This window comes from Struthio camelus, chromosome 3, assembly GCF_040807025.1.
Source record: "Struthio camelus isolate bStrCam1 chromosome 3, bStrCam1.hap1, whole genome shotgun sequence".
NCBI lineage: Eukaryota > Metazoa > Chordata > Aves > Struthioniformes > Struthionidae > Struthio > Struthio camelus.
In genome coordinates this window covers 48,291,007-48,303,971 of record NC_090944.1, presented here as the reverse complement: position 1 = coordinate 48,303,971, position 12,965 = coordinate 48,291,007, and the positions used below count along the sequence as shown (strand labels likewise).

Here is a 12,965-nt window from a genome sequence, read left to right as displayed (position 1 = left end):
AAGACTGATCTTCGCAGTCATCTGATCAGAACTGTGCAAGTGTGTTATTATACTATTCTTGCAAAATCCACAGGATGAATGAATCTTTTTTGCTGCTTTACCTTGGTTGTTACACTAGATACATATGTTGAAAGACTAGCTGGTTTGGAATTTGGAGAGGGATGATGGTCTCATGTCAATGATTCCTTTTTCTTGCCAAGAGATGAATGGTTAGTAGACTTTTCTGCGAACTTAACATTTTAAAATGGCCAGCTCTCAAGTGGATGCTGTACAGCTGACCTCATCTGGGAACATTTGGTTACACTCACTATTTAAAGCTCTATTTGTGAAAGCTGCTTTAGATTATCAGACTTCCAGGTACATAGCAAAAGCTTGCAAAAAAAGTCTGAAATAATATGTGTGACAGCATAGAAACCATGGTAATGGTAGGTAGGTAGGTAAGTAAATACATCTTGAATATTTAAAGTTTGAAGAGTTAAATTGTTGTTCTGTCACAAGATATATTGCGGTTTCAAGGACTGTTTCATTCCTGTGTGCTCATAAAACTTGCTGGCTTTGGAGCAAACAGTACTTAATTTCTCATAGTCATTCAGGTAAAACCAACAGCATTAGAAATCAGGATTCCCTCTGTTTATAGAGTTAATGTGACATACAGTTGCCCACAAATATTCCTGTACCTAAGAAAATGAGAACTGGGGACACAATCCTAATATGGGGTCACCAGTTGCCTGCAGTATGAAAATAATTGAATATGGTGGCTGTCTCAGCTTCCTTGTACATTCATCAGACTTTTATTATATGCCTCAATTTCAGTATTCCACTGCTGTTTAATTTGTGATCTATTATGTCTTCCTCCTTTATGAGCCAAAATATTAGCTTCATCTGTTTTTTCTCCAAGTCCCTAAAACTAAAACACACCTCGAGTCTTTTATTATACAATTTTTTTTTCTCATTTTAGTTTAGCTAGTTTCGGTCGCTAACACGTAGAAGACCAGACTTTGAATTCTACTCTTTATTTTCATTGCATTAAGGAAGTTACGAAGTAGATTCTTAGTTTTACTATGTAGCCAGTAGAATTGCTCATGCCATTTGACTTCAGAGAAGATAATTGTAAGTAAAAATAGACATTCTAGCGTGTAAATGACTTCCAGTGCCTAAAATCCAACTTCACTATCCTGTTTAATCAACTCTTCATCTGCAGTCATGAGGAAAATCAGGAAGGTTGTGGGTTTTTAAATCTTCAGCTTTTTTGTGTCCACTTCATTGCGAAGTGAACAATGTAATCTGATACTGTTTAATCTGTTTAGTACTTCAAATTTAAAAAAAAACCAAAATACTTCATAGATACTTAGTTGATATTTTTATTTTACCTTTATTTTACCTTTATTTTACCTTTATTTTACCTTTATTTTACCTTTATTTTACCTTTATTTTACCTTTATTTTACCTTTATTTTACCTTTATTTTACCTTTATTTTACCTTTATTTTACCTTTATTTTACCTTTATTTTACCTTTATTTTACCTTTATTTTACCTTTATTTTACCTTTATTTTACCTTTATTTTACCTTTATTTTACCTTTATTTTACCTTTATTTTACCTTTATTTTACCTTTATTTTACCTTTATTTTACCTTTATTTTACCTTTATTTTACCTTATTTCATTCACAGGTTAGCTAATAAGAGTAATTAAAGGGTTTACACAATCAGTCATTGAAAGAGTCAGGACCTGGAGGATAATCAAGTACGTAGTTTCTGCTTCCAACTGTAGCATTTCTAGTATTGTACTACTATGTAGAATAATATTTTTGAGATTTCATTTTTTCTTCTCTTTAGTGGTATGAAGAATACACCTAATTCTGTCACTAGCAGTGGTTATTTAAAAAAAAAAATAGTAGTAGTTACTAAATGTAGCCATTTGGGAATTAAAAAAAATAATAATTTCCTCTGCAAGAATTCAACAAAGGCTATTTCATAGACACTCTGTTAGTACATTAACAGTTTTCTTTCTAAGTGTCATTTTAGCACCATTTATGGTTACAGGCTTGAACGTTACTGTCAGTCATGCTGTGTATTATAAAATATTGGTGAGAGCTAGTCCAAAAAAAATGAATTCATCTTTTTCATAATGTAGATGCATCACAATTGGAAGGTGATTTTAATCTTTAGTATTGCTGCATTTAAGTTACCATATAGAAGTACCTACTCCCTGCATGTATTGAAGTGGTTACTAAAGGACTTTCCCTGTTTTAATTCCTGGCCAAAGGGATTCATCAAATAGTGCAAGGAAATGTTATTCTTCCAGTGCACGTGGCTTTTCTAGTGGAGTAAACTGTTTCTGCATTCAGCATTGTCATCAGAACTGTTGTATTTGGTATATCTGCTTAAATAGATATTTTAACAGAAGACAAACTTCTTGTGAAAATCACTTCTGTATTTGTGATTAGTACTTTCACTAACAAGCACAGTTGTATCGTTGACTTAAAGGGCAGTGTCACTAGACTACTTTTTTCAGATTAACAAATTTCTGTAAGTGTAGGTGGTTTATACTTGCTTTTAAGTAGTAAAAGCTACTCTGAAGAAAACCACAGTATGTACATTTCTTCAAAATTTGCAAGTGAAAAAGTATGTTGCAGATTTTATGCTAACAGAAGACTAGACTTGAATATAAAGCTGAACTGGCACAGCTTGTCTCGGAAAATACTGAAGTTACGACAAGCTTTAGGTTGTTTTAAGCTTTAAGAGGGAGTACAAAGGAAACTGGCTTAATGTAGTTAAGTAATACGTGCTGCTTTGCTCCATTAAATTTTCATAGGGTTAGCACATAATCTCTCTGAGAAAATTCTTGAAAAACAGTTCTAATATGGGGTTAATTCCAGTGAGATAGATCTCTCACTGAAGTTGGGAAGAATCTGGAAGGTCTTAAATCCATTTGATTTAAAAAAAAAAAAAAAAAAAAAATGCATTATTTCCTTTTTGCGTGTGAGTGGTTTGCGACCTGCTTTTCATAGAAGTGATCTTAGTGTGGGAGTCGCATAATAAATGACACTTTGCAGGTTTTTTTAATGACGTACTAACCTGAAAAACTTTTTTTTTTGGCATTCTGAGTGATTTAGGTGGTCATTTCTATCCAAGAAAAGGATACTTGCAAAGCATTGACTGGTCAGATTTCCCGATTTCCTCATTTCCAGATTTTCCTTTCCTAGATTGAAAAATTAATACAGTTTTCTAGTAGGAAGTACAGAGTTTTATTTGTTAAATAGCAGTAGGTAAACTTTCACAGTTCATTGCAAGTCTAACATTTCCTAAGAGCACTACTTTCATTGAGTAATAAAACAAGAGGGACAGGAGAAGACAGATTTGTTGTGACCAAAACATTGCTTGTTAAACTTTGGAAAAGTGAAGAATCTCTCTGTCTGTAAATGCACTTCGAGATGCATTAAGGTGTATTCACCACATGGATACAGATTGCATTGTGATTACGTTGAGAGAGATCAGATAGTGGTCACAAGGTCAGCAAGATTAGCTCAAGCTACTTGCAGCAATGACTTATGCTAAACCAGCTGATTTGGTGCTGAAGTATGCTCAAGTGCTTATGAAATTTCAGTGTGGAGTTAGTAAAGAGTAGCTAGGGAAGTAACTGATAAGAGCAGATGATGATTAGCTGCTCCTGCTTTTTATTGCTTGGGAAAAACAGTAGTTAGTTAAAAGTGTTTTAAGCACTCTTAGATTTCTAAATTCCTTTGAATCAACCTGTTTCTACTATAGTGCTGTCACATATCCACAGAGGGATTTGTCAGTAAGTAAAGCAATTGGGTGTGGTAATCCTCATACTAGAGACACAGTTCATTAGAACAGGAAGATGCAAACATCGGGTAATGTTCCTGTTCAAATTCTGAATGCAGTTTAAGATAGAAGGAACCATTAACTTAGCAACCATGGTTTTAAGATAAGATGGGTGAAGTTAGAGCCCAGTAACTAAGTAGCATATTTTAGAGAGTCATGTGGTAATTCTTTGGTTCTATGAAGAAAGATGACCCACCATTAACTCAATCTCTCTTAAGAATTCCTATATCCAGTACAAATGCATGTTATGGGGGGAGGGAGGAACCAAAACCAAAAACCCATCTCTGAAGGAAGTTTAGCAGAGGACTTAAATATGTGTCACTTTCCAAGGACATGTGGCTTAAATGAATGGTGTGTGTTCTATGCCCATCCGTTCCTCTTGGCTTCAGAATGTGTTGAATTCTTGGATATGGGACAAGGGAGATGAATGTGCCTGAAGAGAACACCAGTTACTGTCAGGTAACGCTTCTTTTTTTTAAACTAGTGTGGGGTGGTTTGCTTTTTGGACAGTGCTTCTATGCAGAATCTGCATGCATCATAGCTTACCTGAAAGAATTTCAGAGTTCCTAGCTGAATCAAAACTAGATAATCAATGTAATGTTACTTAGGTATCCACAGTGGTAAAATACATGCAAAAACATAAATGGATTTGCAGACTGGGACATTCGTGGTATTGCTGGACTATTGGGGGAGTGTGCACTATATAATGGGTCTCAATTGATAACTTCAGACCAGGTCTTGACACAGGTGACTATCCAGTGTGATCATCTCTGGAGACAGCTGAACCTCTGCCCCTCAGCAACATGTAAAAATTGATGTGGAGATATCCTACATTTCCCCAAAAAAGTACTAACTTCAGAAGAGTCTAAAAAAGAACACAGAAATGTAGTCTTGATTCAGATATCTTGAAGGAGGATAAAGTGTCCCTGTGAAAAAGAAAATATATAAAATACCTGTATATACCTTGCGGATTTTTTTTTTTTTTGATTTTTGAGCAGTGATGGCAACCAGGAAGATTTCCCCTCGGAGGAAAACTAGAATACCTTGTCTTGCATTTGAAAAGTTGACCTAGAATGACTAGAATCCCCAATGTTCTATACTTGGGGAAACTTGATGGAAAACATCCATGTCTGCCTCCTGAAAATACTTAAGGCGATAGAACAGTTGGAAAGAGAAATCATCCACCTGTAGGCACAAGAAGACCATCAGGTGTACCTTAACTAAGCTTTTGGCAAGATCTTTATGGGTCAAGGTTAAAGGCAAAATAGCCAGAGAAACAACTTTCTCAGCAGACCACAAAGTGGAATAACCTCATTTACCTGTGTTAGAGCTTTGTGGCATCTTTGCTGCTGTTAATCTGTCTGTCCTTTTCCTGCAAAAGGCAGGTATACTCTAACCCAGACACCATCTAGCAGCCACAGTGTGATGTGAAGGGAACTGTCACGTGATGGATCTTCCCCAGATTCAAACCTCAAGTCAAGAGCAGTGACAGGGTCCTTGGATTTCATGTTAAAAGGTAAGGAAATTCTGTCCTGGCTGCCATCATCATCAGGGTTACTTTATCTTAGTGTAAAGTTCAGAGAAATGCAGTAGGAACTCATCCAAGAGAACCAGGCAAGTCTTGAATCCACCTTCCTTTCAGGGATAATTTATTTAAATACAACAAAGCAGAAAACTAGGTAAGAAAACTGTTATTCTGCCTAGTGCTGCTATTTTTAAATGCCCTGTTCTGGGAAGTGAGTGAAATCCTACAGCTCTTATTTGTAAATCTGCTATTTGGAAGTGATACAGTCTAATATCTTCAGCTCCAGGGAAGCAAGAGACAGTCTTGAATATCTGACGTACAGGCTCCAAAGACTGAATAGTTTTCAACACTAGCGAGGAGTTCTGCCATCCTTTTGCTACAAAATGCATTTGCCACTCACTGCCCTTAGTAATCCTTTAATGGGTGGGCAAAAGTAGGACAATGAGGAAAAAAAATGCTGGGAAAACTGTCTTTAACGGGACCTGATAATATCTCCCAACTGAGTGAGGGAATGCAGCATTCATAGCTAAGCCTGCATGTGAAGTCTTGATTTGAATGTCTTTTTAATCTAGGGAACTGAATGACAGAATAGTTAGGTGTCCCACTTAGGTGAGTGAACTCAGGAGCCTCTTTAGAGCCAGGAAGTGGCAGGACTGGGCCTGCAGAAGGTAGGATCTTGCAGATTCCAAGTTCAAGATGTTCCCAAAAAGCTCATAAATACAACAGGATCGGATGGGGTTCTTCCGTGTTTGTGCTGAAACCCAGGGAGTCTAGTTAAAAGACTCTGTAATAGTTGCTTCTTCCTGGAGAAGCATCTAATACAAGCCCAGCATCCTGAGAGAGCAAAGTGGCCTGTCATTGTTTTCTCAGGACTGCACTAGGACTTTCATGAAAGACTTGGTGGGGTGGGTAGCCCAAATAGGGTACGTTTTGCACTGGAGGTGGTCTTCACGTGTTCAGAAAGGAAGGTACTTGTAATGATTAGTGCATGCTTGGATATAGATGTCTAGAAGACAGCAGCTCAAGAGATAGGAAACAATTGTTTGAGTTACTACCAGTATGAAGGTTGCCATACTTTATTGTCTGAAGAAAGACGTTTGGTTTCCTCAAATCTACAGTAGAACTTACTAATTTTTTCATACCAGAAAATACACTTATCAAAACAAAAGGGACTTTGTTCTAAGGCTCTTGGATGCAAAAACCTGTATCAGGTGAAAAGGTGGGAGAAGATTGAAAAAGGAAGGCTGCTTAGAATCTGGTAATGCCAAATTTCAGTTTGGCAGGATGATCTTTCCTTATTGAAGTAAAACACGATCAAGAATAGATAAGGTTTCATGCATCCTGAGTGCTGATGAACAAGACAAAGGCAGTTGGTTTCACAGATGGCTTTCAGTGGGGAAAAGTTGTCGTTTTCCTTCAGGTGAGCATGGTGCATGACGAGCAGCATCTCTGAATCCTCAGTGGGAGATGGGAACATTCCTGACTAGAAGTACAGGCGAGTAAGGATCCAATGGAGACCAGTGCGTGTACTGAATTCTTGGCAAAACTCAGGTGAGTAATTTTGAACTAAGACATCTTGGACTAAGTGCACTAATTTCCTGTCTTTCCTCCACTGCCAAAGCAGCTTCTCCACATAATCCTTGGCTTCTGTTTTGTTCCTTTCTCTGTGCTGGCTTTTAACTATTGCCCTGGGGCTTCAGGGAAGGAGAGGAGAAAAAGACGTTAATGTAGAGCTACCCTGACTAATCCTCCAGATCTAATGAACAAATGAAGGGGAAAATGAAGAGCAGGGAGAAGAGCTGGGCACTGGCCCCCACCATTGTAATCCAGCAGAATCCCCAAATGTGTAAGCTTTTCATAATTAAGACTGAGAGGTATTCTGACTAAAATATATTCTAGAACTCCACTGGATGGAGACAGTACACCACAATATGGTGGTAGGTTAGCACTTGATCTTTTAATTTACCATATACAAATTGCATGGTAATGATCAGTGGAGAAGTTATTACTCTTCCTAGACAAATAGTGGTTATGAAGCCCCTATGAGCTGTATGATATTAAAGCATCCCTTCTCCATTCTGATAGCTTTTCTTCTGAAGCAAAACGCACTTTCTCAAGTGGAAAAAAAAAGTTTGTTTCTTCTTGGATCTGAACTGCTTGCAACCCAACTTCAGGTGTATGTTAGACCTCTCAATTCTGTATGCGGAGCTATGAGCTATCTTAGATGCATCTGAAATTCAAAAAACTCAAGTGAGTCTTCACTTCACTCTTGGGAGGAAAAAGTGTCAGGAACTGGACCTACAGAGAACATCTTAGTCCTTGGAGGTTAGATTGGAGGACTGTCAAATTCTTAGGGAGAACAAAATGTCATTTCTTGTGGTTTGATATGAAAGATGGTAAGCTGATTTTCACATTAAAATGCTAATTTATTAGTATACATTTCAAAATGCTTATGTATCTATGAGAGAGATGAAACTGCCTGCCTAGCATTTAAAACGGGTTCCCTTTTACTTCAGTAAAACAACAGAGAAGCCAGGTAGCTCATACAGTAGCAAATCATTCAGTCACTTTCTAAACCACTTTCTGATTTGTTTCAGAATACTACTAAGTGTCAATAATAACCCCTATACAATCTCAGATCTTAACAGCTCCAATGTCTTTCCCAGCTAGAATACTAGCTACTAAATGGGTGAAGTGGTATATGTAATGCATCATAGCACCACTTTTCTGTTAAATATGCCAGCACTTTTTAAGAAAAAATGGTTTTGTCTGGAGTACCTTTCGGGAACTTATGTAGCAGCTGTCTGGTAGAGAATAGATGACATTGATCAACTATGAGCTGTGAAGAAGCCTGGCCTTGCAGAACTTGGTACTGAGCACCACTTTAAATTCTCTGATTAAAGCTGCCGTGTTCCTCTTACTATGGAGCTATATCATAAGATATGTTCTCATGTTACCCCACAAAATAAGTAACACCAGCAGGTTGCTCATGTGCTTCAAAAAGTTCTTTTTGAAAAGCTTCAAAATTCATCTTCATGAAGAATAACCCTCTGTTCAGGCTCTCTCATAGCATCATTTTGTCCGTGATCATAAATCAGAATCACTCTGCTGTTTTCAGGTATTCCACGTTCTTGCCAGGAAAAGTTAACAATTACGTCCCATTGTTTTTTATCTTCTCTTTAACTGTTCTGATTTTTTTTTTCTCTGTACATCACTTAAATGCAGGAAAATGTCAAATTCCTAGCCTAAATCCTCAGTCAACAAATAGTAAGTATAACAATGTATCAGTTATACAGCTGGTTCTGTAAAAATTTCTGTAAAGTAGTTGATGAAAAACTTAACTGACATGTAATCAAATAATTTTCTGAGCTTGATAATGATATTTAATTTTTACCCTCTGCTGCTTCTACATACTTTATGTTGTCTGAGAAACTGACTGCTCAAACTAAAAATATCTCTCTGGAATTCTGACCTGACAAAAACATGCAAGGCATTTGGTGTTGTATCTACAGAAGCTAAAGCAATGGGTGTCAGGGTACCAGCTAGTCAATCCCCATAATAAACATACACATCACTACACCTGGGTTTACATGATCAGTATCACTAGACATGACAGACAACATACTATTAGCAGAAAGTTTTCTGTAGTACAAGCTAGCTTACAATAGCCACTGTTAATTGTACTTGTTTTTTCTCCCCACTTTTGAGAACTACTGCACATTGATTAGAACTTCCTGACTACTTGAACACTGCAGGGGAATTCTTTTTTCGCTTAGGCCAAAAAACAATTTAAGGAACAACTTAAGAAGTCACCAGTACTACTAATAAATAGCATCTCGTGTGCTATTTTGTTGGACAGTTTTGTTCCTCTTGTTGCAGCCCCTCCCTACCACGCCACCACAAAACAGAGGATATAGTAGAGCTGGAAAAGGACAAAGAGAACAAAGGTGGACAAGTACTCCCACGGGAGGAACGATTAACTAGAGCAGGAATCTTCATTTTGGAAAAGACAGCTCGGGACAGAAAATAGTCTAATAATCATAAGCAGCAATGGTGCTGAGTAGGGAACAATTTTTCACCATCTTTTTAATGCAAAAATACTAAATGAAATAGACGAATGTTCAAAGAACTATCTTCACTCGCACAATGTAATTAAGTAGTGAAACTCCTTTCTGCATGATATTGTGGACGTTAAATGCTCATGGCTGTTCAAAAAGCAACTAACAATTCAGGAAAAATACCTTGTTTTCTTCTCAGGATATCCCCAAGCTACAAATCAGAGGAATACATCTCTCGTATCAGTTAGTGCCTTATGCTTTATTTTATGCATTTTCCTTGATGTGTTTTTATTTTGCAGGCCTCTATATTTCATATAGTCTTTAAACTGTCTTTTCCTTCTACGCTCATCTTGCAACTCTCCCCTCTGTGCCCTTCTGCTTTAATGTTCTACAAACTGCCATCTACCGCAGTAGAAGCTACTTATTTTGATCTCTAATATTAATCTCAGTTCTTGTAATTTAATCTATTAAAAAAGCGTCCAGAATAATCCTTTTCGTGTCACCACTGAAGAAAGTTTGGCATATACTAGCATTGCTATGAACCTTTTTGCTTTCTCCTTGGGCATCAGAAGTCCTCGAGGCAAAACTGCCTCTAGCACATTGCCATTTTTATTTCTTCTTGATAGAAGTTTTTCCAAATGGACTGTGCTTGTCCTGGTGAAATTCTGACATGCTCAGTATTTCCTCAGTGTCCTTGCTTCTCTCTCCTTTCCCCAGCATCAGTCTGGATAGGCACAGTACACTGATGCTCTGGAAATTCCCTCACATGCTGTGAGTTCTTTCACTTGAATTTCCTTACCAGAAGAGCGTCCCTGCCTTTTTGTCCCTGCACGTTTTGATTCTGCCAGATGCTAGTCAGTCATTTCATAACTCAGTCCTCAGACACGCAGCCCAGAAGGTATTTTCAGGTCATCTAATTCAATGGTATTTTACAGACTCTTTAGGAAATGATGAATTTTGAGTGGCCTATTGTGATGGAGACCGCTTAACCCTCTCCCCCACCCACACTCCCAACTTCAACTGCCCACTGAATCTCTTTTTTAAAAAAAAAAAAAAAAAAGTTTAAATCTCTGCAATGTCAGCAGCTAGCAATTCATTTTTTCCCCTAAGTATGGAGAGCAATGATCTTTAGAGATGTGTAGGTTGTTTGTTTGTTTGTTGTTGTTTAACAATTTCTTCTTTCCTTCTAGCCGTTTTGCTCCTTACTCTTTTTGAGCAGCTGACCTCCCCTGTTCTTTTAAAGAGCAATTTGTGTGAGATTTCATCCAGGAATTCAAAGCCTCTGTCACTGTATCCAGCAGGTAGGTCTGGCTGCAGGTTATCCTTTCTTCATTCAGTTGGCTTTATTCTTAAAACACTTGCTCACCGTATGTCCATAACCTGGTGGTCCAGGAAACAAAGAACCTAGAGCAACTAATGGCAGCGTGTGACTGTGTAGGTGGTGCGGAGCGCAGGTGTAATTGGGAGCTAGCTCCCAGATGCTATATACCTCTGATTATTAGCAGCTTATTAACTCATTAACAGAGACATATGAACATGACTGCATTTCTAACAGTAAGACTAGCATTTTGTTTACTTAATTGCTAATAATTAGCATCCTACACAAACTAACAAACAACAGAAATGCATATAAAACGGTCAACTGATATTTTCCCCAAAAGTCTTGAGTGTTCCTTCAATGGCAGAAAGGTCAAGAATTATTAAATATAAAATTTTACCTTATTTTTCCTACAGATCTTAACTCCCTGAATTCATAAGGTGAAATCAGTAACTGTATGCTGTGTAAGTTTTTAAGTGACTAGTTAAGCTTAAGTCTAAGGTATCTGTTAATACTTAATTTTCTTGAGCTCTGAATCACCAAATTCAGTTTCAATTTTGTTATGTAAATTTAGCTGTCTGCTAAATATGGCTGGTAAAAAGAACTTTAAAGAAAATTTTCTGCCAAATATTTGTAGTTAAAGGGCTCTGAATATGACGGATTTAAATTTCTGGAAGAGACCAACAAAAATGATCAGGTACTTGTGGAGAATGGCTTACAAATGAAAATTAATTTCTCATTGGGCAAATATAAAGGATTGCATCATGTGAGTTAGCCTGAACAACTTCATCCTTAAGAAAGATAAATATATAAGGCTTTGAAGATGAGACATTATGGACTATGACTAATATTTCTGAGCTACTGGTCAGCAAAAGCAGTCCTGCAAAGTAAATTCAGCACAAGCAGTCTGTGAGAATCTGTGCATTACAATTAATTGCCTGATTTATTAAAAAAAAAAAAAAAAAGTTTATTTAAGCTTAAAGAAACCTGGCTTTGATGAATGAAATTTCAGCCTTAACTTATATTATTCAGCCAAGAAGTGTAACTTTGTTTTAAGCTGTGTTCCAAATCTATAGATACATTTGTTTTGAATTCTAGAACATGTCATCTTTGGTACCTTTAAATAAATAAAATAAGAGAGAACTGACTCCATAATAAAACACTAGTAGGATCAGCAAAAGATCCTTTTAGATTTTAAGTATCAAAAAACCCCCTAGCTTTCTAGAATAACCTAGTCTTGTCAGTGTAGCTTCAGAGCCCGTCTCCAGATGTGCATTTTCCCTCTCAGTTCCCCAGGTAACCAGAGAACTTTTACAAGATTTTGCAAGGACAGACAGACTTGCAATTGCTGGGGAATGGTTAAAGCTCTCGTTTCTCACGTAAAGTTCAATATAACTTTTGAAAGTTGGGTCTTGTCAATATCTCACTTCCATTCTTCCTTTTCTTGTTTCATTGGAAAACAAACCTCAGCTATGTCTTTTAGCCAAGCTCAACCATCGAGTAGTCATAGAAGGAAGGGTTACAGAGGGAGATCTGCAATGCTAACACTGCTGTCTCTGTGGCAGAGAAGGATGGGATAAAGCAAGTTGTTGTGTCTGGCCAGCAGTTCTATAAACTATGTAAGCACACTAACTGAAAAGCTAGTGTAAGAAAAGCTAGTGTAAGAAAAGCTGAGACCTTCTGAGACAGCTTATGGCTATAAATAATTGTAATTTAGGGGTGGTGGTGAGACGTTACAAGAAAACTGGATTTAATGTTATGAAGCTAAAAGATTTCAGTTGTTTAATGAGTAGTGAAATGTAGAAATTTTCCAGCCACCCTACCCCCAGCATTAATTCATACTTACTGCTAGAGAAGGGATTTTGTAAATGTAAGGAAATTAAACAGCTTCTCAAGATGATAAGGTACAATTAGCACCAAATGGCAGTGTGGACATTTTAAGGTAAAGATGTAATCTGAAGCAACTTTCCTTTCCTTGAGGCCAACTGTCCTTTACTCGGGACACAAATGGAAGCAGAGGTTTGACTTGTATTCCTGGATGCTACTGGTTTACTGTGCAAGTCATTTCCTATGACGGTTTGACAGGTGCATGATGGTGTGATAGCTTTATGAAGTATTTTAAGAATTACAGATTTCTTTTAAAAAGCTATTCCTTATTAAATTATAGCAAAATAAATAACGAAAAATCACAAGCAGTAAAGCAGAGGATAAAGTAAC

General features: G+C 37.1%; 1 protein-coding gene across 1 annotated transcript in view; it reads left to right on the top strand.

Moving 5' to 3' along the window:
- Positions 1–6,808: 6,808 nt before the first annotated feature.
- The window catches only part of SNX14 (sorting nexin 14), a 65,730-nt gene continuing 59,573 nt past the window's right edge, over positions 6,809–12,965 (top strand). The window contains exons 1-2 of the mRNA XM_068937704.1: positions 6,809–6,923; positions 10,621–10,731. The gene's annotated coding sequence lies outside the window, so the exon portion shown is untranslated. The remainder of the gene's footprint in view (positions 6,924–10,620; positions 10,732–12,965) is intronic.